General features: G+C 50.4%; 1 protein-coding gene across 12 annotated transcripts in view; it reads right to left on the bottom strand.

Annotated features, from left to right (window-relative positions):
• The window catches only part of ATP9B (ATPase phospholipid transporting 9B), a 245,959-nt gene that overhangs the window by 88,693 nt on the left and 134,320 nt on the right, over nt 1-22,946 (bottom strand). The window lies entirely within an intron of this gene.

Here is a 22,946-nt window from a genome sequence, read left to right on the forward strand (position 1 = left end):
CCACTGGCTCTCTGATGCAGCAGAGCCGTCAGCCTGCGATGAGACCGTCTTCACGCCAACCAGGTACAGGAAGCTCAGGTTCACTCTGTGCACCATTTATTCGCTGAGCCAAACGCGAGCGGGAAGGCTGTTGGCTGTGTTGTGTTCTGTACGGTTCTTGGACACAGTGAGAACCAGCAGCCCAACAGCTCACGTTCTACAAGCTACAGAGAATGCCACTTCTGGGAGGCGTGCAACAGTAATTTCAAGCTCTAGCAATCTGTGCCAACAGTTTTTTCTTGCTTAGTTCCACCCCTGAAAGACCATGACACACACTGGGGGGTGGGCCCAGCAAGGCGTGAGTGCTGCAGGATGGCTTCAGAATCAGAGTGAGCAGAAGTGCCACGGCACAGCCTCGAAGATTCCTCACCATGGGGCAGGTGCCACGGCACAGCCTCGAAGATTCCTCACCGTGGGGCAGGCGCCACGGCACAGCCACGAAGATTCCTCACCGTGGGGCAGGCGCCACGGCACAGCCTCGAAGATTCCTCACCGTGGGGCAGGCGCCACGGCACAGCCACGAAGATTCCTCACCGTGGGGCAGGCGCCACGGCACAGCCACGAAGATTCCTCACCGTGGGGCAGGCGCCACGGCACAGCAGTTTGAACTCCTGCGTCCCATATGCGAGTGCTGGTTTAAGTCCCAGCTGCTCTGCTTCCAAACCAGCTCCCTGCTAATGACCTGAGAAGCACTGGATGATGGCTCAAGTACTTGGGTCCCTGCCGCCCATGTGAGAGCCCAGATGGAGTTCCAGGCTCCTGGCTTCAGCCTGAGCCAGGCCTGGCTGTTGCAGCCATTTGGGTAGTGAACCAGCAGATAGAAGATCTCTCTCTCTCACCCCATTCAAATAAGTAAATTAAAAAAAATACATTTTTTTAAAAAAAGATTCCTCATGACGCAGAACTTAGGCCAGTACAAACGATGGATGTGCCACTGAGCTACAGTTTTCTGTAACACAGGAAAGACACCTGTGTCCTCCTACAGGGTTCAGGATGGCAGGAGATAAAGCATGGGTCCCAGGGCACAGCAGGCCCCACCCACTTCCTGTTCCTACAAGAACTTGGATTTGAACCCAGCTTCTCAGCCTCCTAACAGTGTGAATGTGGGAAACCTCCTTCAACATTTCAGCCTCACTGTTGTCTTCTGTATGTGGTTCCACCAGGTGGCACGGGTGCCTGGGAGGCGACCAGGGTGAGGTACTGCTGTGGTCAGGAAAGTGTGCCTTTAACTTAACTACTGATTTGCAGGACAGTATGGAAGACTAAACCCCACAGGTGAGGCGTCTCGCTGCCACCTGAACTTCTCTACCTGGTACAACTTCTGAGAAAGAGTAAATAAAACAACGTGCTTGCAAAAGCCTAGGAAACAGCAGCAGGATGCTGAGGATCGCTGAGCCCACGAAGAACTTACTTTTCAGTGCCTTGTGAGAGCGTGTAACTCTAGCGACAAAGCCAGCCTTTCCCACAGCCACTTTGGTTTTCATGAATACATGCCATGAACTCTCACCACTCCACTGGAATCCGGTAGAAAGAAAACCAAAACCAAAACTTTTGTCAGGAGGTCCCTTAAGTGCAGCTGTGAGAAAAACTCAGGAGAGAGGTAAGTTCTGTGCCCAACTCCAGCGTCATGAACACCAGATAACTGTGACACTTCATCGGCAAGCAGCAGCCAGCATCACAGGCGACACAAGACGGAGCCAGCAACGCACGTCACGACGGGGAACTGACACAGAAGGCGTGCTCCTCCCACCAGGCCCCCGCCACCTCTTCACGCCGCACTTGGCGGGCACGGAAGCCAGGCGCAGCACGACTGACCGGTCTGGAGCCTGGGCTGGGTCGGAATCTAGAGTGGTGGGTACCGACGGCCTGACAAGGTGGGCTGTGCGTCCGGCCATCCGTCCCGGCGCTTTCCCACTTCCCCAGCTGCGGAGTCTAGGAAAAGGCGGTCTCATCTCCACCTGAGACTCCCAAGGAAACGCTAAACTAAGACTGTTAGCCATTTTGTATCGGATGCATCTGCTCCACTGCAGTGGGCCTTGAACCAGGGGCTCGGCCGCCCCCAGAAACCCCTCTCTGCGCTGCCAGCAACACAGGCAGCGGTCAGCTCGCCGCGCACCCCGGGAAGCCTGCGGCCTCTGGCTCACAGCAGGGCAGCACCCTGCCGCCCAGTAAAGTGGCCGGGGCGCCGCGCCCGCAGCAGCGCCCAGCCTCCTCCATCTCGAGCTCTCGCACCAAACCAGTAAGACACACATTTTGCCAGCGGCCGGCCAGTCTGGACAGGGCCCCGCTCTGCCAGGTTCCGAGCATTCCCAGTGCCGTCCCCGCGCCTGAGAAGGCGCCGCGGGGGACCAGGGCGCTGATTTATCAGCTCCATTTAGAAAGCAGACCAACGAGGACAAATATCGTGCAATTTCCGCTACCCCAACTACTACATAGTTTATGCTTGAATTATTGAGAAAAATAGGTTTTTGGATTAAAATGAAGAAAAATTAAGCCAGGGAAGTAGAGCATGTTTCAAAGCCCGGATCCTTTCGCTGTGACAAAGGCGGCCTAAGTTTCAGGCCTCGCTGGGGATCAGATGAAGTCATTATTCATTCAGTCAGGGAAAAAAGGCTCAATTACCTCAACCTAAAGATGCTATCAATGAATGCAAAGTGCATATTTTACTCTATTCATCCAAATCCCATTAAAAAGTGAAAGGAATGATTTAATCTGGCCTTCCAGAGTTGGTCTTTTTTTGTAATAAAATAAAGAATCACTGTCTTGCAAAATGCATAACCACCACCTCACACTTTCCCCGGCATCATGGCCGTGAAAGACTAAAAGCCCGGACAAAACACTCTGAAATGAATACAAAGTTTCCTTTGAACAAGCCAGCATATAGGATGGAAACAGTGAGAGCAGCCCACTGCAGCTGACGGGGCGATGTCCAGCCTTAATACCTTTCTAATTGACGGAGACAGATGTGGGCAACGCCGCACCAGTGAGCGTAACAGTTTTAAAGCCAACTGTATGTTGTCTTCCCGTTAACTTAAAGAAAAGCCGTCCCCACTGCGGCTGAGGAAAATACGACTTTTCTACCGTGGGCGCTGCTGGCGCTCAGGTAGCCTTCGCATGGCGCACGCCTCCTCCTCGAACACAGCTGCAGCAGGGCTCTCCTGTGGCCGCACCGTGGGGGAAACGCACCCCTCAACCCGGCCGCCTCACGGAACGCACCCCCAACACGGCCACCTCACAGAAACGCACCCCTCAACCCGGCCGCCTCATGGAACGCACCCCCAACACGGCCAACTCACAGAAACGCACCCCTCAACCTGGCCGCCTCACAAAATGCACCCCTGAACACGGCCACCTCACAGAAACGCACCCCTAAACCTGGCCGCCTCACAAAATGCACCCCTCAACACGGCCGCCTCACGGAACGCACCCCTCAACACGGCCGCCTCACGGAACGCACCCCTCAACACACTACCTCACGGAACGCACCCCTCAACACGGCCACCTCACGGAACGCACCCCTCAACACACTACCTCACGGAACGCACCCCCAACACGGCCGCCTCACGGAACGCACCCCTCAACACGGCTGCCTCACGGAACGCACCCCTCAACACACTACCTCACGGAACGCACCCCTCAACACGGCCACCTCACGGAACGCACCCCTCAACACGGCCGCCTCACGGAACGCACCCCTCAACACAGCCGCCTCATGGAACGCACCCCTCAACACACTACCTCACGGAACGCACCCCTCAACACGGCCGCCTCACGGAACGCACCCCTCAACACACTACCTCACAGAACACACTCCTCAACACGGCCGCCTCATGGAATGCACCCCTCAACACACTACCTCACAGAACGCACCCCTCAACACACACCTCACGGAACGCACCCCTCAACACGGCCACCTCACGGAACGCACCCCCCAACATGGCTGTGTCACAGAAAAGGAACCCACTTCCAGTTAATCTCTCCATACTCAGTTGCTCTGAAATATCCTTAAAAGTATCTCCAGCTCATCTAAAACTAACTCAAGTTATTTACAAACAAAAACTGGTTAACTTACAAAGCATGAATCCTATGAAGAAGATGGTACCTAGAGTCTGGGTGTAAATTTCTTCTTCTTTAGAGAATTTCTTAGATACATGAACAGAACAAATACCTTTCGCCATGACTGCAAAACCTTTTCACCTATAAAATATATTATTAATCACTTGAAGTAATTATGACAGCGTAAGAAAAGGTAAATTAAAAAAAGGAAAAAAAGTAAATTAGGTATAGCAGGAGGCAATTTTCAAGATTTATTGTAATTTCCCATATTAGTAAAGCAAATTTTCTTCTACTTGTCATAATATTTGTTTTATTTGAATCAACTGTGATAACAAAATTAAATACGCGACTGGAAATTTTAATCTCCAAGGGAAAATTTGTACGTAATGTCTAAGACAACCACGACGGCAGTGCAAAGGGGCCGCTGTAGGATAATGAACACAATAATTGCCTGCATAATCTAAAAGGCTCCTAATGGCAACGATCACAAACCCATTTAGCGCCTCTTTAATTTATGTACCAAGTTTTAAATAGCTAATGGTTCTCAGTAAAATAATGGTTTATACCAACAACAGAGGGTAAGACGGTATTCTGTTTAATCAAGAAAAGATCAGTCAGGTTATTTTCTTTTAAGGGAATGCGTGGACAAATGAGAACCCAACCTTATCTCCGTAACACAGCACCACTCCAATCCATCTCAAAGTTAAAACTCCTACCACAGCAGAGTTCCTGAGAAGCCCATGTACACCCACACAGGAACAAAAGTCTGCTGTCACAAAACCACAGACCCCATCAGTGACTGAAGGAGTGCCAGACACACCACCAACTGACGGTGACCTCAGCCCTGGGTTTGCAGGATGTGAACACTGAAGTCGTACTCCTATCACTCTGACACGCGTGTGAACTTATTCATTACACAGCAGTGGTTTAGAACAGCACAATAAAAAGCAGAATTTCAAAGAGCCAAGTTAAACCTTTACAGGAGACGAAATATTATTTCAATTTGTCCAATATTTTCCATGTGAATACAGCAAAATTTGACAAAGAGGAAACCCCCAGTCTATGGCCCAATTCATTCAAGACAACTCTACATGAGCAGAAGTAGAGTTTTATACATGAAAGACTCCATAAGGAAGAAAACTGTCAATGGCATTCATCTTCTACGGGCTAAACCATTCACTGGACAACCTATCAGTTCTTTATCATTCAGAATGTGGCTTGTGAACCAAAATCGAGACAGGGCTAAGCTCTGACCTAATTAAAATTGTTATAAAGAGTGCACTACTTTTAATTCTCTTTGAAACAAACCAGCCCCGTATTTTCCACTTCTAGTACAATCTTAAGAAGAAAAAAATAAGTAATTTTCTGACCTCCATTTATATTTCTGTGTTTCAAATAAATGAAATGCACATACTAAATCTAACCACTGAATCTTACAGAAGTAGCTTTTTCCTTATGGAGTGTAAATGAAAAGTATCTGTTTTTAAGAAGTGATGCTACATAGCCTTTTTTCCTCCTGTCCTTAGGCTTGTTTTATTTATCCGTCTTTCACAGGAACTGAGTCTTCAGCGCAGCACACGCAGGCTGCCACGCACCACAGCCGCGCCTGAGCTGTGCTGTTTATCGCCCCAGTGAGCTGCGAAATAGGAAGCGTTTCTCTCGGCCATTCTAGCCTCGTGGCTCGATACTCTGCGCTTCAAAATTCCTGAAAACAGCAGCAGTAAGACAATTTCTCATGGTACAATATTTTGATTAATTCTTCAGGATCAAAATCTGTATTTACACAAGACTTCTTAAAGCCTCTGTAAGAGAACATTTCATAACCTACATTTTCACTAACATCTTTTGCTTGACTATTCCTTACACTGAATTCAAGTTTCTCTCTTGTTCACTATACAGTACTTACACAGAATGCTTTTCCTTGAGTATTTAAGAACCAATCAGGTCATTGTATTTTTCATATATAAACAAGAAATATTGTGTGAGGATAATTACCAAACAAGGAAATAAAACCACTTTCAATACCAGCATAAAAAATACAGTCAGGAGATGACGGGATGCAAACTGAGACCCTCTGCAGACATCACACACGCTGGGGCCGCACACTGCACAGCACACTGCCAGGCCCCAGTGTCAGCTGGCTACAATCCGCACGCCACGCAGCACATCTGCGAGCCCAGTCCTCTCAAGGTGGGCCTTGCAGACCACGTGGCCCTCGCACTGCCTGCGTCACAGCCCACTCACCAGGTCATGCTAGAAAGCAGCACACTCACAGCCCCAAGGCTCAGATGCACTCTGCAAGCTCATGCTCTCCTCACGGGTTCATGCGGGACAGCTACGTCCCGTCGGGAGCCACCTGACAGCTGTTACTGACACCAGAATCTTCATGAAAGTACAATCAATACAGCAAGTCAGTCAGGTGGAAAGCAATATCATGGCTTAAAAATAAACGGTAAATTAAAATTTTTAATTATTATAAATTGTTTCAAATATTCTCAACTTGCGACACATCAAAACCATACTTAAAACAAATATGAGTCTGTGAAAACCATCTAGAAACTATTTGGAAATTTAACTTCTACTCTACATACTACATACACAAAGGACAGAACCCATGACTCCAAGTCAAGACACACCTGTACATTTTTTTTTTTTTATTTTTTGACAGGCAGAGTGGACAGAGAGAGAGAGAGACAGAGAGAAAGGTCTTCCTTTGCTGTTGGTTCGCCCTCCAATGGCCGCCGCGGCTGGTGCACTGCAGCCGGTGCACCGCGCTGATCCGAAGGCAGGAGCCAGGTGCTTCTCCTGGTCTCCCATGGGGTGCAGGGCCCAAGCACTTGGGCCATCCTCCACTGCACTCCCTGGCCATAGCAGAGCTGGCCTGGAAGAGGGGCAACCGGGACAGAATCAGGCGCCCCGACCGGGACTAGAACCCGGGGTGCCGGCGCCACAGGCAGAGGATTAGTGAGCCGCGGCGCTGGCACACCTGTACATTTTCCAAAGGACGTGGCTCCTGCTCTTATTTCACAGTAATGTCCATGGTTTGTCTGAGAACCTGGGGCACGAGGAAACTCTCTCAACCTCATTCTCAGTCCAGCACTACTCTGAAAACAGTTTGCGTGGGCTGCTGCAAGATGCCTTCCAGGGGCACTCCTGGCTGCCTCTGCAAACGTCAAGATGGCCAGCAGGGGGCGCTCAAGGCCGACATGTGTTCTCCCTGAACGCTGAAGGCCTGCTCTGGGGGTAGGCCTAGTAAGTCTAATTGCATCTCTAATTCAACCAACTCCACACGTTACCAGCGTTTGGTGTACTCTTGACAAAGCATTACCCTCTGTAACTCCAGGTTCTGCCTAATTCAGGGCAGATGTCATCAACTTTAACATCCTGATGGCAGAGGGGCTGGATCCCTGAATAAAAATCTGGGTGCGTGCCCCCAGTACCGCTTACATGGCTGCAGACTCGGCTCAGGGACTGTAAAGCGCTCTGAAGATTTACGCTTGCAAACTGATGACGCATCATGTATTACTTTATTTTTTTGGACAAGGTAGAAAGCTATCAGTTTTAAGTGGTTTTGCCAAGACCACCCAGTAATTTGAAATAATCAGTTCAATAACTGAGGCTATCCACTGACACCAGAGACCGAGACAATTCAACATCATTCACATAAGTGCAATCTGAGGTCAGGCATTTGGTTTCCAACTTAGTCTAATTAAACAGGCAGTTTACTTTGGTAATTTTATATTTACTGTAACAGATATTCAATAAATAGTATTAAGCTACTCTCAAGTCCTCCCTGTTATAAGTGGGGTGGGGCATGCTGGACAAACCCGGGACAGGCGACACAGCCACCTGGGCCACTGGACCTCAGTGCGCCTGGACAGGGATCTCTGCTGAGTTCTTTACGACATGATGAGGCCACACAGCATGGGAGTGCCCCATCTTGCCCCACCCCCAACCCCACCCCAACCCAAGAGGTACAAAATAGATTTTTCTAGTAACAACACTGATAGCAACAACATAAAAGAAAGGCTCTTACCCGCAGTTTGAAACTGACAGCAAGGAAGGGAAGACCAGGACTTCCCGCACAGCCTAAGGAGCTGACACTGTTCAGCACAAAGTCCCTTCTGGGAAGCGTGCCCAAGGGAGGCTTTTTCCTCTCAGGGTGAGGGTGGGGCTGGGTGGGAGGGCAGAAAACACTTAAATATTTGCTTAATTTACACAATTTATTACTGAATAGAGAGCAGATTAATGTTAAAAGGTTGGGCTCCACTTAAAACTGTGAAGGAGGGGCTGGTGCTGTGGCATAACAGGTAAAGCCACGGCCTTCAGTGCTGGCATCCCATATATGGATGCTGGTTCGTACCCGGGCTGCTCCACTTCCGATCCAACTCTCTGCTGTGGCCTGGGAAAGCAGTAGAAGATGACCCAAGTCCTTGAGCCCCTGCAACCGCATGGGAGACCCATAAGAAGCTCCTGGCTCCTGGCTTCGGATTGGCACAGCTCTAGCCGTTGCGGCCAATTGGGGAATGAACCAGTGGATGGAAGACCTCTCCTTCTCTCTGTGTGTAACTCTGACTTTCAAGTAAATCAACAAATCTTTAAAAAAAAAAAAAACAAAAACAAACAAAAAAAAACACACACACACACAACTGTGAAGGAAATTTCCAAATCATATATAATAAGTGAATGGCCAGGGCTTCCGCTCTCATGCCTTCTGAAATTCCCAAGCACAGTGAACTCTTCAAAAAGCTAAAAACAATTATTCAATGCCTTTTTGGCATTCAGCATGCGAGGTGCCAAAGGCATGACTCCTGCACGTGGCTTGGAAATGCTGCACCAGAGAGGAGAGGGACCGATCGGATCACTTCTCCTCCAAAGTTCTCTGGCAATCTGCACGCAGAGAGCGAGTGACAGCTAAGCAGCCCCACTGTGCAGAAGCACCCAGGGCACAGCTTCCCACCTGCTTATCTTTCTTAAGAAATTTCAGGAGGCCGGCGCCGCGGCTCAATAGGCTAATCCTCCGCCTAGCGGCGCCGGCACACCAGGTTCTAGTCCCGGTCGGGGCGCCGGATTCTGTCCCGGTTGCCCCTCTTCCAGGCCAGCCCTCTGCTGTGGCCAGGGAGTGCAGTGGAGGATGGCCCAGGTGCTTGGGCCCTGCACCCCATGGGAGACCAGGAAAAGCACCTGGCTCCTGGCTCCTGCCATCGGATCAGCGCGGTGCGCCGGCCGCAGCGCGCCGGCCGCGGCGGCCATTGGAGGGTGAACCAACGGCAAAGGAAGACCTTTCTCTCTGTCTCTCTCTCTCACTGTCCACTCTGCCTGTCAAAAAAAAAAAAAAAAAAAAAAAAAAAAGAAATTTCAGGAAAGCGAATGGTTAAATTTCTATGAGTCAACGAAGTCATTGATTTACCAGTGAAACTTTAATCTCTGGCCCCAGCATTTCTTCCTAAGAGGTAATGGGACATGGGTTTCTGTAATAAAGCCAGACATTTGCACAGTGATTAATTTCAGAGTGTTGTCATCTAAATCTGCTCTTTGGCACATCACTAAGTATAAGACACTTGGTGCAAGAGCATTCATGAAACACCGTTAGTTTAAAATTTTTGTTGACAGTGAGATTCTGTGCAGCCCTGTCCACTGAGGACTAGAGAGACTAGCCAACAGCATTTGACGTTGCTAATTCAAGGTACCAGCATCTGTGGAGCAGCAACAAAAAATGCCAATGAATGGGAAAATTCCTCAATTTCTATCTGCTCAATTCTTGTGGAGTTCCGTTTAGCCTGTCTGAAACATCCTGGTAGCACGCGTAGCACTGTACCACAAAGCGTGGCACAGGACACAAAAGCTGCATTTGTCTCGGGATGGTGCCCCTGCCTCCAGCACCCTTGGCTTACTGTGTACACACGCAGGACCCAGCAGCCATTCTCCAGCTCTCTGGCACCTGTCACTGCATAAAACCACTCCTGAGTATTTTTCAATTGAGAGTCATTTTCCAACTCGATATGTGACTGAGGTATTTGCTGGAAACCAAACTGTGGTTACTGTTTCATTTACTTCATTAGATTCCCTGGTAATGAAATCCTATCACCTACTTACATTAAAAACATAGGTGAAGATATAAAAATGCCAACCAGTGTTCCAACGCGAGAATTACAACATCTCCAGGTCCTGCACCTTTTGCACCCCACGCACACATCTGCCTAACTAGCTATTAACCACCCGCGAGTGTGGGTGATGTGAGGTTCCTACGGCAGCACAGCACACGCAGACGCAACCGCAAAGAGAGTGAACACACATGAGGGGAGCCTCACTGGGTCTTACCTGACCCCGAGTCACCGACTTAGTCCTTAAAAGCCACAGAGCTCATCACTTGCATTCTTTTTCTGTTTTGTAGAGAAGATGGAATTTCACAGATTTGCTGAAAATTTTTATCGTAAGGGTGAAATGGTTAAATAAACTTTTCACATTGCCTCGTCACCCTTTTATTACTGGAACTGTCTATTAAGAGGTTTATTGCTGGTATCCTGGCAAAATGTAATGCTATTTCAAACCACCTAAAATTTTTGTGCTACTTTATGTCTTCAGAGACATTGTATGAGCCATTTCATACTTAATGGCTTGTAAGCAACCCCGAGAGTTGGGAATTGTCTGAAAAGTTGCTCAGATTGACAGATAAAGTGAAAAGGTCTGTATTAATTTCCAAATAAAGAAATGCATGGCGTGGTATCTCACGATGATTATACTCTAAAGTACCAATTAGAACGCATCAGAAACTAGAGCAAGTTGACACTCTACAATAAAGCAAATAATTTCCAGTTGGAGGGGCAGAAAATGTTAATATGCAACGTTCAAGACTACAAGAATCTCTGTAAAGGAAGTGGCTAATAAGGTTTAATGATGCATGTCAGGAAGCCCGGGGTGTAGGGAAACACAGCTGCTGCATCTTGCAAACTGTTTGATACACACATCTTCCTCGCACAGGACGTCAGCTGTGCGGGTGCCACAGGGGACAGTGTAGACTGCAGACCAGGACAAGCAAAATACATTAATATAATACGGTGCTACAGGCTCGCACCCTGAGTAAGCTCAGCTCAGGCAAGAGGGTTACAGCATTTTCCCTAAGACGTCCTGGAAACAGTCTCGCAAGCCTAAGCACCAGGACCATTAAAACCATCATAAAACAGACAAAGCTCTTGGATTTAGGGAGTTGATAACCTTCACAAAATGTCACCCTTCTAGCTACCTGAGGTGCTGGAGCACAAACGAGCCTGGAGCGCCTCTGCTGCAGGCCTGTCCAGGGCGCACGGAGGAGCCGCGGCAGGCTGAGCCCTGCTCACAGAGCCTGGTTACAAGGGATGGTGGCATGCAGGTGCCAGCAGACAAGCGGACGGCAGCAAACTCGCAACTGCACCAGATGGTAGCCAGGGTCACTGGAAACAGCAGACCTTCCACAAGGAGGCCCTTGTGCGAGGCCCCATCAGACTCAAAAGCTCTCAGGAGCAAGTTAATTATTCAGCCACCAGAAGACAACTGCTAGGTCACAACACCGATATCAAGATGCTGTGGAAGCACTTGGAGCGCACTCATTTTAAATGTAATTACACATGTTAGCTGTGAAAAACAAGCACGCCACACAGTGACAAAAAGGTGGCCCTGAGCTGAAAGACCTAAAATCCAAGTAATCAGTGAATCGTCTTATGGCAAAACAGAGTCAACAAGTGCCAGCTCTGGGCAAACATGGCTTATAGGAAGGCCTCCCACAGCCACCTTCCCAGGGAGGGACTGGGAGGCTGGAGGAGGACAGACAGCGACAGGGACGCTGTTGGGGCTGGAGCAGCACAGGGCAGGCAGCTGCCACGGTGCAGGCCTTGGGGATCCAAGCTCAGCCTTCGCTCTCACGGCCCCTCACAGCAAAGCGACCGGGACAGGAGTGCACAGGCATCCTGGACCGCAGCTTCCGCTGGGGCAGGCCGGCCGGGCGCGGTGGGGGGTTCACTTTTCATTTGTCTATGTTCTGTGTGCAGAGAAATGCAGGCAGAAATGCTCAAGATGAACAGAAAATAAATGCATTCATGGCTATACTTTGAGGAGATTACTCCCATACTAATAATTAACACACAAAATGGCCTACTTTTTGATCCAAATTTTCAGCAAATTAATTGATAATGGATTGATTTCTTTCCCCAATGACCACAGTGAGTTGGGGCCCGCGGCCCTCCATGGCGAGCTCCTGCCCCAAGCACCGCCCTCGGCATTTCACTCCTAAGGCAAGGTGCTGGCCGACAAGCACGCAGTGTGTGCACCCCCCAAACAGCTTTTCCGTGGGTTCTGCCTCCTTGGCCTGACACTGCCAACTGCTGTGGTTTGATGAGCCCGCTGGTCCAAAATGGAAATGAAACCATTTTCATTTCTTAGTGTGATGTCTTTGGTTGGACTGTCTATTAACTACTCAAGCTTCCATCCGGCTCATGCAATAAACACTGCTCAAATGTGCTTCATCAAAACGCTTTCTTTTGCTCTCTTTATTTAAATGTGAAACTTGCTGAACTGACATCAATGACTACATTTCAAGAAAAGAACAGACTAAATAAAATGATTAAATGTTGTAACCCACATGGCCCACCGCGAGGCCAGCACTTCACCGGGGACATCCTGCAAAGCAGCTGAAGGGCAGATGCCCTGGTCTCCCTCCAGGCTGGCCCGCAGGCCCGTGCGTGGCACAGCCCTGAGGATGTAGCTGGCTGTAGGAACCCTCCAGGAGCGTGGCCCCGTGGTGCTGAAAGCGTGATGGGCCACCCTCCCCTGCACCACCCTCAAGAGCACGCAGAGGTGGGAGAGTGTCCCTCAGGGAATCACACTGCTTCCAGACTGCAACAGGGGTGCACTGCAGGGGGCTCACGTGTCTCCCACTTCCTCTCAGCTTACACATGACAAGACAGTAGAATTTAAAGGAACTCATTCTTCAAAGAGGATGTTAAATCCCTATTAACAGCCAGAAGCACACCCCATCTTCCTGTTTGCCAATAATGGCCTGAGCAGTGTGCACAGAGTCTGGGCCAGCATAGGGGGTAAAGCCGCCGCCTGCAGTGCCAGCATTCCATATGGGCACCAGTTCAAGACAGTCCCAGCTGCTCCACTTCTGATCCAGCTCTCTGCTATGGCCTGAAAAAGCAGTGGAAGATGGCCCAAGCCCTTGGGCCCTTGCACCCTCATGGGAGACCCAGAAGAACATCCTGTCTCCTGGCCTCGCATCGGCACAGCTCTGGCCGTTGCAGCTACCTGGGGAGTGAACCAGGGGATGGAAGACCTCTCTCCCTCCCTCTCTCTCTGCCTCTCCTCTCTCTAACTTTCAAGTAAATAAATAAATCCTTAAAAAAAAAAAAAACAAAACAGTAGAGCAGCCTAGACTTGAACCAGTGCCCACACGGGACACCAGCATCACAGTGGAGGCTTAACCTGCTGTGCCACAAAGCCAGTCCCCAGGAGACTTGATCTTTTAGAAATTTCTCTCTCCAGAGACATGCAGAGATTAAATGTAGTCCTAATCTAAAACAGCATTAGCACAGAGAGAAACCGTGGTGCACAAACTGTGGCTCCCAGGTTAACTACAACTGCAGGGCAACGGTCAAACTGTCCACGATTAGCGGGAGTGAGCTGCACACAGACACAGGAAAAATGGAAACCTAGTCATCATGTCACACCATCCACAAAAAACGAACCCAGGTGTTCAAAGGCTGAGAAAGGCAAACACTACGATTCAGAACATAATGCAGTATCTTCACAACCTAAGTTAGAAAAGAATTCTTTCACCAAAAGAGAAAGAACTGGTAAATTAGATTACACAAGAACTAAGAATTGCTATTTATCAAAACACCACAAAGAGAGAAGGTAAGCAACAGAGTAGGGGACAAGAGCATACACACAACCAGCAAGGACTCCCACCCATCAGCCACATACAGCAACCACCCATCAGGAGAAAGTAACACACACACAACCAGCAAGGACTCCCACCCATCAGCTACATACAGCAACCACCCATCAGGAGAAAGTAACACACACACAACCAGCAAGGGCTCCCACCCATCAGCCACATACAGCAACCACCCAAAAAGACAGACAGACACACACAACCAGCAAGCACTCCTGCCCAACAGGCTGACAGGAAACCCCCTAGCAGTACAGGTAAGAACTGGCCTGGGGATTCTCATACCAAGATGCTGGACAACTATGCCAACATTTGCACCAAGGAAACTCAACCTCCTCAGACATCACTGAATGAAAACTGAACACTGCACACACGGGGAGGGCAGTCACTTGGCAGAGCAGTTAGGACGCTGGCTGGGAAACCCTCGTCCTGCTGCAGCTCCTGGTCGGAGTCCTGGATCTGCGCTGACGAGCACACCAGGGAAGCAGCAGGTGATGGACTCCTGACACCAGCTTGGGAGACTCAGACTGAATTCTGGACTCCCGGTTTTAGCCTGACTCAGTCCCAGCTGGGGAGGGCATTTGGGGAAGTGAACTAGCAGACAGAAGATCCATCTGTCTCCATCCCTCTTTCTGAGTCTTTCCGCCTTTCACATATACAAAAATGAAAATACATTTTAGAAACCACTAAGTATCCACTAGAATGCTAAAATCTAACAGTAGAATAAAGCAGGCACTGTGCACACGGCTGAAGAGAAACTTTGCTCTCCAGCTCAGCTGAGAAGAGAAAAACCTTCTGCAATCACCCTGGGAAACTGGAGCTGTGCGAAACATATATGGACACGTGACGTGATCCAGCGACACTACTCCCCAGAGCGTGCAGGAACATGAGGAGACACAGTACACAGTGCTGGAGCAGAGCAGCTCCTAACAGCAGATCGGAGCAGTGACGGGTTATTCACACATGGTGCACAGCCCCTGGGGAATGTCTCACCTGCATACCACCACACAAGAAATCAAACAGGAAGGATGCACGTTGCTTAATTCCATGAAATGGAATTCCACTTCTAAATGATTTGAACGTGTTAAACCTAGAAGTGTTGAAATTTAAACTCCCATTTTTTTTTGAAGACTTATTTACTTATTTACTTGAAAGGCAAACTGACAGAGAGGAAGGGAGGGACAGAGAGAGTCCACTTCCCCAGCGGCCACACCAGGCAGACCTGAAGCAGGAGCTCCATTAGGGTCTCCCACACGTGTGGCAGGGACCGAGTACGTGAGCCTCATCTGCTGCCCTCCCAGGCACATCAGCAGGAAGCCGGATGGCAAGAAGAGCAGCCAGGACCCAAGCGGGTGCTCCAACATGGCTGCAGTAGCGTGTCACACGCCGTGGCTTAAGCGGCTATGCTGCAATGCCACGCCGCAGCCCTCAGGTTTTAAAAAACTAGCCCATTAACTTCTGGATTCTGGACTCCGCCAGCCTGGTCCGATCAGAACCTCCCCTGTGCTCCCCTTCACTCCCCAGCACCCCTCCCGCTCCAAGATGATCTCAGCCTCCTGTGTGCACTACGGCTTCAGGTGGTCAACAACCGTTCTCCCCCTCCCGGCACTGGAGAGCCACAGCCAGCCTGTGGCCAGCACACCACGTCACGTGGCGCCAGGCGCCTTCTGCAGGCCCCTGCTCTTACTTCCTCTGGCTTCCTTCAAGATTCCTCCTCCTGATGTTTTCTCAAGTCTGCGGGCCACACGTGTGCAGACAGGCTCTGGTGTCTCCCGAGCTTCCTCTGCCTGTGGATGGTGTCCGTCACACTCATCACTCCAAGGACTGCCCGCACTCCTCTCCCTTCCTGCCCCCGCCCTGCTCGGACTGCACCTGCAGCGCACGCCTTTCAGAGCTGGCGCTCTCGACAGCCTGCTCGTCCCTTCCCTGCCCTGCCTCCAGCTCCGTTTTCTTTCTGCTTTTCAGTTTGGGAAGTTTCTAGTATCTTCTAGCTCATGGTTCTGGTCTAGCAGTAAGCCCATCAAGGGCCTTTCTCATTTCTGCTCCGTGCTGCTGAATTCCAGCACCTCCTCATGCTCTTACAGTCTGCAATGCCTGTCTGTTCTTGCAGGATCTCTACTTGAAAGGCAAAGTTACAGAGAGAGGGAGGGGAAGAGGCAGAGGGAGAGGGAGAGGGATCCCATCTGCTAGGTCACTCCCCAGATGGCCACGATGGCTGGGTGTCTCACGTGGGTGCAGGATCCCAAGCACTTGGGCCATCATCTGCTGCCTTCTCAGGCCACTAGCAGGGAGCTGGATCGCAGGCAGAGCAGCCAAGACTGGCGCCAGCGCTCTGGCACAGCATGCCAGCATCACTTGCAGCAACGGAACACGCTGCACCTCAGCACCAGGCCCAGAACGTTTTTAACAAACTATTCAGAAACTCAAAAGCTGAGTATCAGACTACACAGTTTCCTTGCAATAACAATTTAAACACAGAAATTCAGATTCAACAGTAAGTCAAAGAAGTCTGAACCACTGACAAATGAAGGCTCCAACCCTCAAATGGTGACAAAAGAGCAAGTGTGGCACAGCAGGTCACATGCCGCAGGGACACCCACACCCGCATCGGAGTGCCAGCTTCAAGAACCGGCTTCTCTGCACTTCCCGCTAATGTGTCTGCAAAGGTGGCCCAAGGACTTAGGTTCCTGCCCCCGCCCCCCCATAAAACCTGAATGGAATTCCTGTCTCCAGGACACGTGGGGAGGGAACCAGCAAACTGAAGATCTTTCTCTCCCCTCTCACTCTCTCTGTCGCTCTGCCTTTCAAGTAAATATTTTCTTTAAATGACAAAACACTGGCCAAGGAAAATTTATCAACTAATATTGTAGCATTAATCAAACATCAAATCGACACATTTTATACTCAGACTACTTACATTCATTTTAATGGGGAAAACAAACTACTCTTAAAACTTACAGGCCGGCGCCGCAGCTCACTAGGCTAATCCTCCACCTAGCGGCGCTGGCACACCGGGTTCTAGTCCCGGTCGGGGCGCCAGATTCTGTCCCGGTTGCCCCTCTTCCAGTCTAGCTCTCTGCTGTGGCCCGGGAGTGCAGTGGAGGATGGCCCTGCACCCCATGGGAGACCAGGATAAGCACCTGGCTCCTGCCATTGGATCAGTGTGGTGCACCGGCTGCAGCATGCTGGCTGCGGCGGCCATTGGAGGGTGAACCAACGGCAAAGGAAGACCTTTCTCTCTGTCTCTCTCTGTCCACTCTGCCTGTCAAAAAAAAAAAAAACCAAAAAGAAAAAAAAAAAAACACAAAAAACAAAAAAACAAAAACAAAAAAAAACAACCCTTACAATACTACACAGATATATCTCGCCTGTACAATGCAAAATGTACTTTATATATAAAATATATTCAGATCTTGAGGTTTTTTTAGTCATTAATATGCTAAACTTGGTCTTAAAATAAAAATGGGACATATATTACAATATGGCATGTTATATACCTTAAAATGATTTAAAGTAAGGAAAATTAAATCATGAAAATAACACAAATAGCATGGACATTTAACAATGTCAGGGAATTCATTCATTTTTCAGTGGGCTAGCACCCATAAAGTACCCTTAAGAAGGCTACAACCCTTTATCCAGAACACAGTTTCAGAAAATGTCTCCCAACAGGAAACTGCTGCCTGCTTTCTCCTTGCGTCTGAGCCCACACTCCGCCCACGTGATGCGGTGCCAGCCTCCTCCGGAGGATGGGCAACCGCATCATCACAGGATGCAACTGAGCCTTGGAACTAGTAATTTTTCTTTATACTGTTTGAAATTAAAAACATATTAAATTGATCCATTATGAAAATTCTGCTCTCTAAATTGCACATTTCAGACCATGTCTGTATCTTAAGGCGATGAAACAATTTTTGTAACAAAACAAATTATTGACTTTAACTTAAGGAAATTGATGCTTGAATGACTAAATATTCAATGAAAACAAATCTCTCAATTATAACACGCAGAACTTGCTCATTTTCACAGGTTAATGAACTTTATGTTTTCCATTTCTAATCTCTGTGTATTTATTTTGTGGGGGTGGAAAAGTGTCCACGACACACACAATTCTGCAATCACGTGACTCCGTGCCGCACAGCACGAGCCGGCATGACGAGCGCAGCGAAGAAACACTGCACCACCAGAGTCAACAGGAATCTGCCTGTGCGCTTCAGAATTAGAAACTCGAGTTCTAGGCCAAACTTCTCAATCTTTTCACTGTGAGGCTGTTTACCTTGAAACATTAATTAAAAAAAATCTAGTATCAGCATAGCTAAAATAAGTCATTTTATTAAGTGTTTACTCTAGGGGCCAGCACTGTGGTGTGGTGGGCTAAAGCCTTGGCCAGCAGTGTTGGCAACCCATAGGGACACCAGTTCGAGTCCCAGCTGCTCCACTTCCAATCCAGCTCTCTGCTATAGCCTGGGAAAGCAGTGGAAGTTGGCCTAACTGCTTGGGCCCTGCACTCATATGGGAGACCCAGAAGCAGCTCCTGGCTCCTGGCTTCAGATCGGCCCAGATCCGCCCATCGCAGCCATTTGGAGAATGAACCAGCAGATGGAAGACCTTTCTCTCTGTCTCTCCCTCTTTCTAACTATATCTCAAATAAATAATTTAAAAATCTTAAAAAAAAGAGTTTATGAAAAACACTGAGGTAATTCACAGGATGAATTCCCTCTTGACTATAAATATCTTCAGGACAGATCTGTCTCTGATGCAGACAAGGACAGATAGCACAGATGTTGCCACTTAGAAAGGGGATAGGAAAAGCTTTCAGTAAGCTCCTTGCTAGGAACCCGCGGTCTGGAGGCTGTGGTAGACCAGGGATGGAGTCCACAGTTACAATCTCCCAGCGCCTGCATGCAGCCAGGGTTTCTCTGGAAAGCAAAGGGTCTCTGATGGTGAATCATGGATCCAAACCTTCCAGGGGAGGGTAGCCTGTGAGACTGGCAGACACCTGCCAAACACAGGGTAAAATAATACTGCTCATCAAGCAATTGTATTAGAACACAAGGTGAGAATGCTATACACATTGATGCTTTAAGTCAATTGAGGACAAATAATATTCCACACCTTCTGAAAGGTTATCTTCAGAGCTGAGGATTCCAGCAGCTCGAATATGTCCTCCTTTGATTCACTCAATGGTGAATTTATTCGTTCAGCCAATCAGCAGTTACTGAACACCCAACATGTTTGCCTGAACATACTGCAAGGTCTGTTAAAGCATACCAAGTGAACAAAGAAGTGGTTTAGCTCTCAAGAAGTGAAGCAGAGACAACACTGCTAGAACAGGTGTAAGAACACTCCTTCCGAAACACAGCTCCCCTGCACGTGCCGTGGCAGGAAGGTCCAGGGAGTGCTGAGAAGGCACAGCCCCAGGTGGGTGCCGGAGCCCGCACAAATGGACGAAGGAGGAACGGCAAGTGGGGGTCTGGGGAAGGATGCTGGAGCCCAGACAGAGAAAGGAGAGACACCCGCTAGTCCCAGAGAAGGGAGTGCTCCTAGGGAGAGACACCTGCTAGTCCCAGAGAAGGGGGTGCTCCTAGAGAGAGACACCCGCTAGTCCCAGAGAAGGGGGTGCTCCTAGGGAGAGACACCTGCTAGTCCCAGAGAAGGGGGTGCTCCTAGGGAGAGAGCCCGCTAGTCCCGGAGAAGGGGGTGCTCCTAGGGAGAGAGCCCGCTAGTCCCGGAGAAGGGGTGCTCAGGTAACAACACGCTAGCCCACCAAGGACTGACACACGGTTCTCACTGTCAGGGAAAGGAGCTGCAACGTGGGAAGAGAACTACACAAAAGCACGTGAACCTGAATTGGAACTGAAGTGTCTGAACTCCTGGTGCTCAACATCACAATTAAAATAAGTACAGCTTTAAATCTCTGTATGCACATTCATCCATCCACCTGCTCACACACTCACCTATCCGCCCGGCCCACCCACCCATATCCCCACCCATAAACCTTGCCTGCCACTCACCCACACGCCCCACTGCCCGTGTGTCCATGTGTCCCATTGCATATGCACTGCGAGGGCAGGACGACCACACGCTCACATCAACGAGCATGCCCAGCTCCCAGAACCCCACTCCTGAATACCATTCTTGGCCAAAAGGAGCCCTGGGCTGATCCCAGGACAAGGGCAAAAAAGGACCAAATGAGCCTGACATATCTTTCTGGGGAAAGAGAGCACACACACAGAATGATGAGTACATAACAGCTCACAGAAAACCAGCTCAAAGGGGCTCCCAGAGGCCAACGAGGGAACAGCATGAGCATCAACTGAAGAAAGTAACCGACTTGAACCCCTGGACAGAGACGATGCAGGAGAGATGCCCAGAAAACAGCGGACGTCGGCTCAGCAGCGGGCACTCCCTGCCCTCTCTACACACTGCAGCGCTCACATCGCTCTGCAGAGCACTTCTAACTGTCACCTCCTCCACACACCATATCCACGTCTCCTGCTCCTCCTCTGGGCTGGCCTACACTCACTCTGTGTGAGGGGCCTGTGACACAGGACCAGGGAGCTAAAACCTCGCAGGAGCAGAGACGGACACCCAGCCATCCTGAGCTGACTCAGCTTGTCCCCCAGGGTTCACTGAGCACCACTCAGAACAGGAGTCCAGACTCAAGAACTGGGAGCACAGTGGGAGAGGCAGGAGGAAGACTCCCAAAGATAGGCAAGGGTCCTCACTGACCACACATGTCTCAGGCCAAGCAGAGCAAGCCGAGCAGCATGATGGATGCAGGACAGAGAGAGGGCCTGGTGGGGTGCAGGGAGGATACTGGGGCCCATGTAAGAGCAGCAGACGGGGCCGGCATTGTGGCACAGCAGGGAAAGCACTGTCTACGACAGTGGCATCCCACAAGGGTGCCGGTTCGAGTACCAGCTCTCTACCAATGGCCTGTGAAAAGCAGCAGAAGACAGCCCAAGTGCTAGGGTCCCTTCACCCACATAAGAACTGGATGAAGCTTCTAGCCCTTGTGGCCATCTGGGAAGTGAACCAGTGAATGGAAGATCTCTGTCTTTGCCTCTAACGCTTTCAAAATGAATCTCTCTCTCTCTCTCTCTCTCTCTCTCTATATATATATATATATATTTTTTTTTTTTTTTTAAAAGAGCAGCACAGTTCCTTCGACCAGTGTCTGTACCAATTGCACACTGCATAAGCAAGACTCTGTGTGGCTGGGTGTGGTGGGATCTGGGAGAGCAGCTGCTGAGCTATCTGGTGGAGAGTCGGGGGCAGCCTGAATCTACAACTTGACCCTTGACAGAAGCAGAAGAAAAGGACGCGGGTGAATGGGAGACCTGGGAGGATTTCTGTTGCCACCACAGGAAACACTGGTTACCATGATGGACTGAAGGTAGCGGGCCAGAGTGTGTGACGCTCAGGCACAGAGTTCTGGTGGTGACAACACCCAGGAAGGGGTCTCATGGGGCTCAGGGCTGGGTAGGAGCAATGAAGGGACACAGATTATTGCATTTTGTTCCACATTTCAAGGCTGGTAGGAGGGAGGAAGGAGCTAGCAGCCCCCAGCACGGGGTGGGGCAGCTCACTGCAGTGACATCGTGGAGAGATCTTCTCCTGGGTGTGAGGTGTGGTGGGAGGACAGACACACACCAGCCTGCTCTCCTGGTGTGAGGTGTGGTGGGGGCAGACACACATCAGCCTGCTCTCCTGGGTGTGAGGTGTGGTGGGAGGACAGACACACACCAGCCTGCTCTCCTGGGTGTGAGGTGTGGTGGGGACAGACACACACCAGCCTGCTCTCCTGGTATGAGGTGTGGTCAGGGAGACACACACCAGCCTGCTCTCCTGGTGTGAGGTGTGGTGGGGGCAGACACACACCAGCCTGCTCTCCTGGGTGTGAGGTGTGGTGGGAGGACAGACACACACCAGCCTGCTCTCCTGGGTGTGAGGTGTGGTGGGGACAGACACACACCAGCCTGCTCTCCTGGTGTGAGGTGTGGTGGGAGGACAGACACACACCAGCCTGCTCTCCTGGTGTGAGGTGTGGTGGGAGGACAGACACACACCAGCCTGCTCTCCTGGGTGTGAGGTGTGGTGGGGACAGACACACACCAGCCTGCTCTCCTGGTGTGAGGTGTGGTGGGGGCAGACACACACCAGCCTGCTCTCCTGGTGTGAGGTGTGGTGGGAGGACAGACACACACCAGCCTGCTCTCCTGGTGTGAGGTGTGGTGGGAGGACAGACACACACCAGCCTGCTCTCCTGGTGTGAGGTGTGGTGGGGGCAGACACACACCAGCCTGCTCTCCTGGGTGTGAGGTGTGGTGGGAGGACAGACACACACCAGCCTGCTCTCCTGGGTGTGAGGTGTGGTGGGGACAGACACACACCAGCCTGCTCTCCTGGTGTGAGGTGTGGTGGGGGCAGACACACACCAGCCTGCTCTCCTGGTGTGAGGTGTGGTGGGGGCAGACACACACCAGCCTGCTCTCCTGGTGTGAGGTGTGGTGGGAGGACAGACACACACCAGCCTGCTCTCCTGGTGTGAGGTGTAGTGGGAGGACAGACACACACCAGCCTGCTCTCCTGGTGTGAGGTGTGGTGGGAGGACAGACACACACCAGCCTGCTCTCCTGGTGTGAGGTGTGGTGGGGACAGACACACACCAGCCTGCTCTCCTGGTGTGAGGTGTGGTGGGGACAGACACACACCAGCCTGCTCTCCTGGTGTGAGGTGTGGTGGGAGGACAGACACACACCAGCCTGCTCTCCTGGTGTGAGGTGTGGTGGGGACAGACACACACCAGCCTGCTCTCCTGGTGTGAGGTGTGGTGGGAGGACAGACACACACCAGCCTGCTCTCCTGGTGTGAGGTGTGGTGGGAGGACAGACACACACCAGCCTGCTCTCCTGGTGTGAGG

Source organism: Oryctolagus cuniculus, chromosome 10 (genome assembly GCF_051225735.1).
Source record: "Oryctolagus cuniculus isolate XC-2025 breed Fujian yellow rabbit chromosome 10, ASM5122573v1, whole genome shotgun sequence".
In the NCBI taxonomy this organism is placed as follows: domain Eukaryota; kingdom Metazoa; phylum Chordata; class Mammalia; order Lagomorpha; family Leporidae; genus Oryctolagus; species Oryctolagus cuniculus.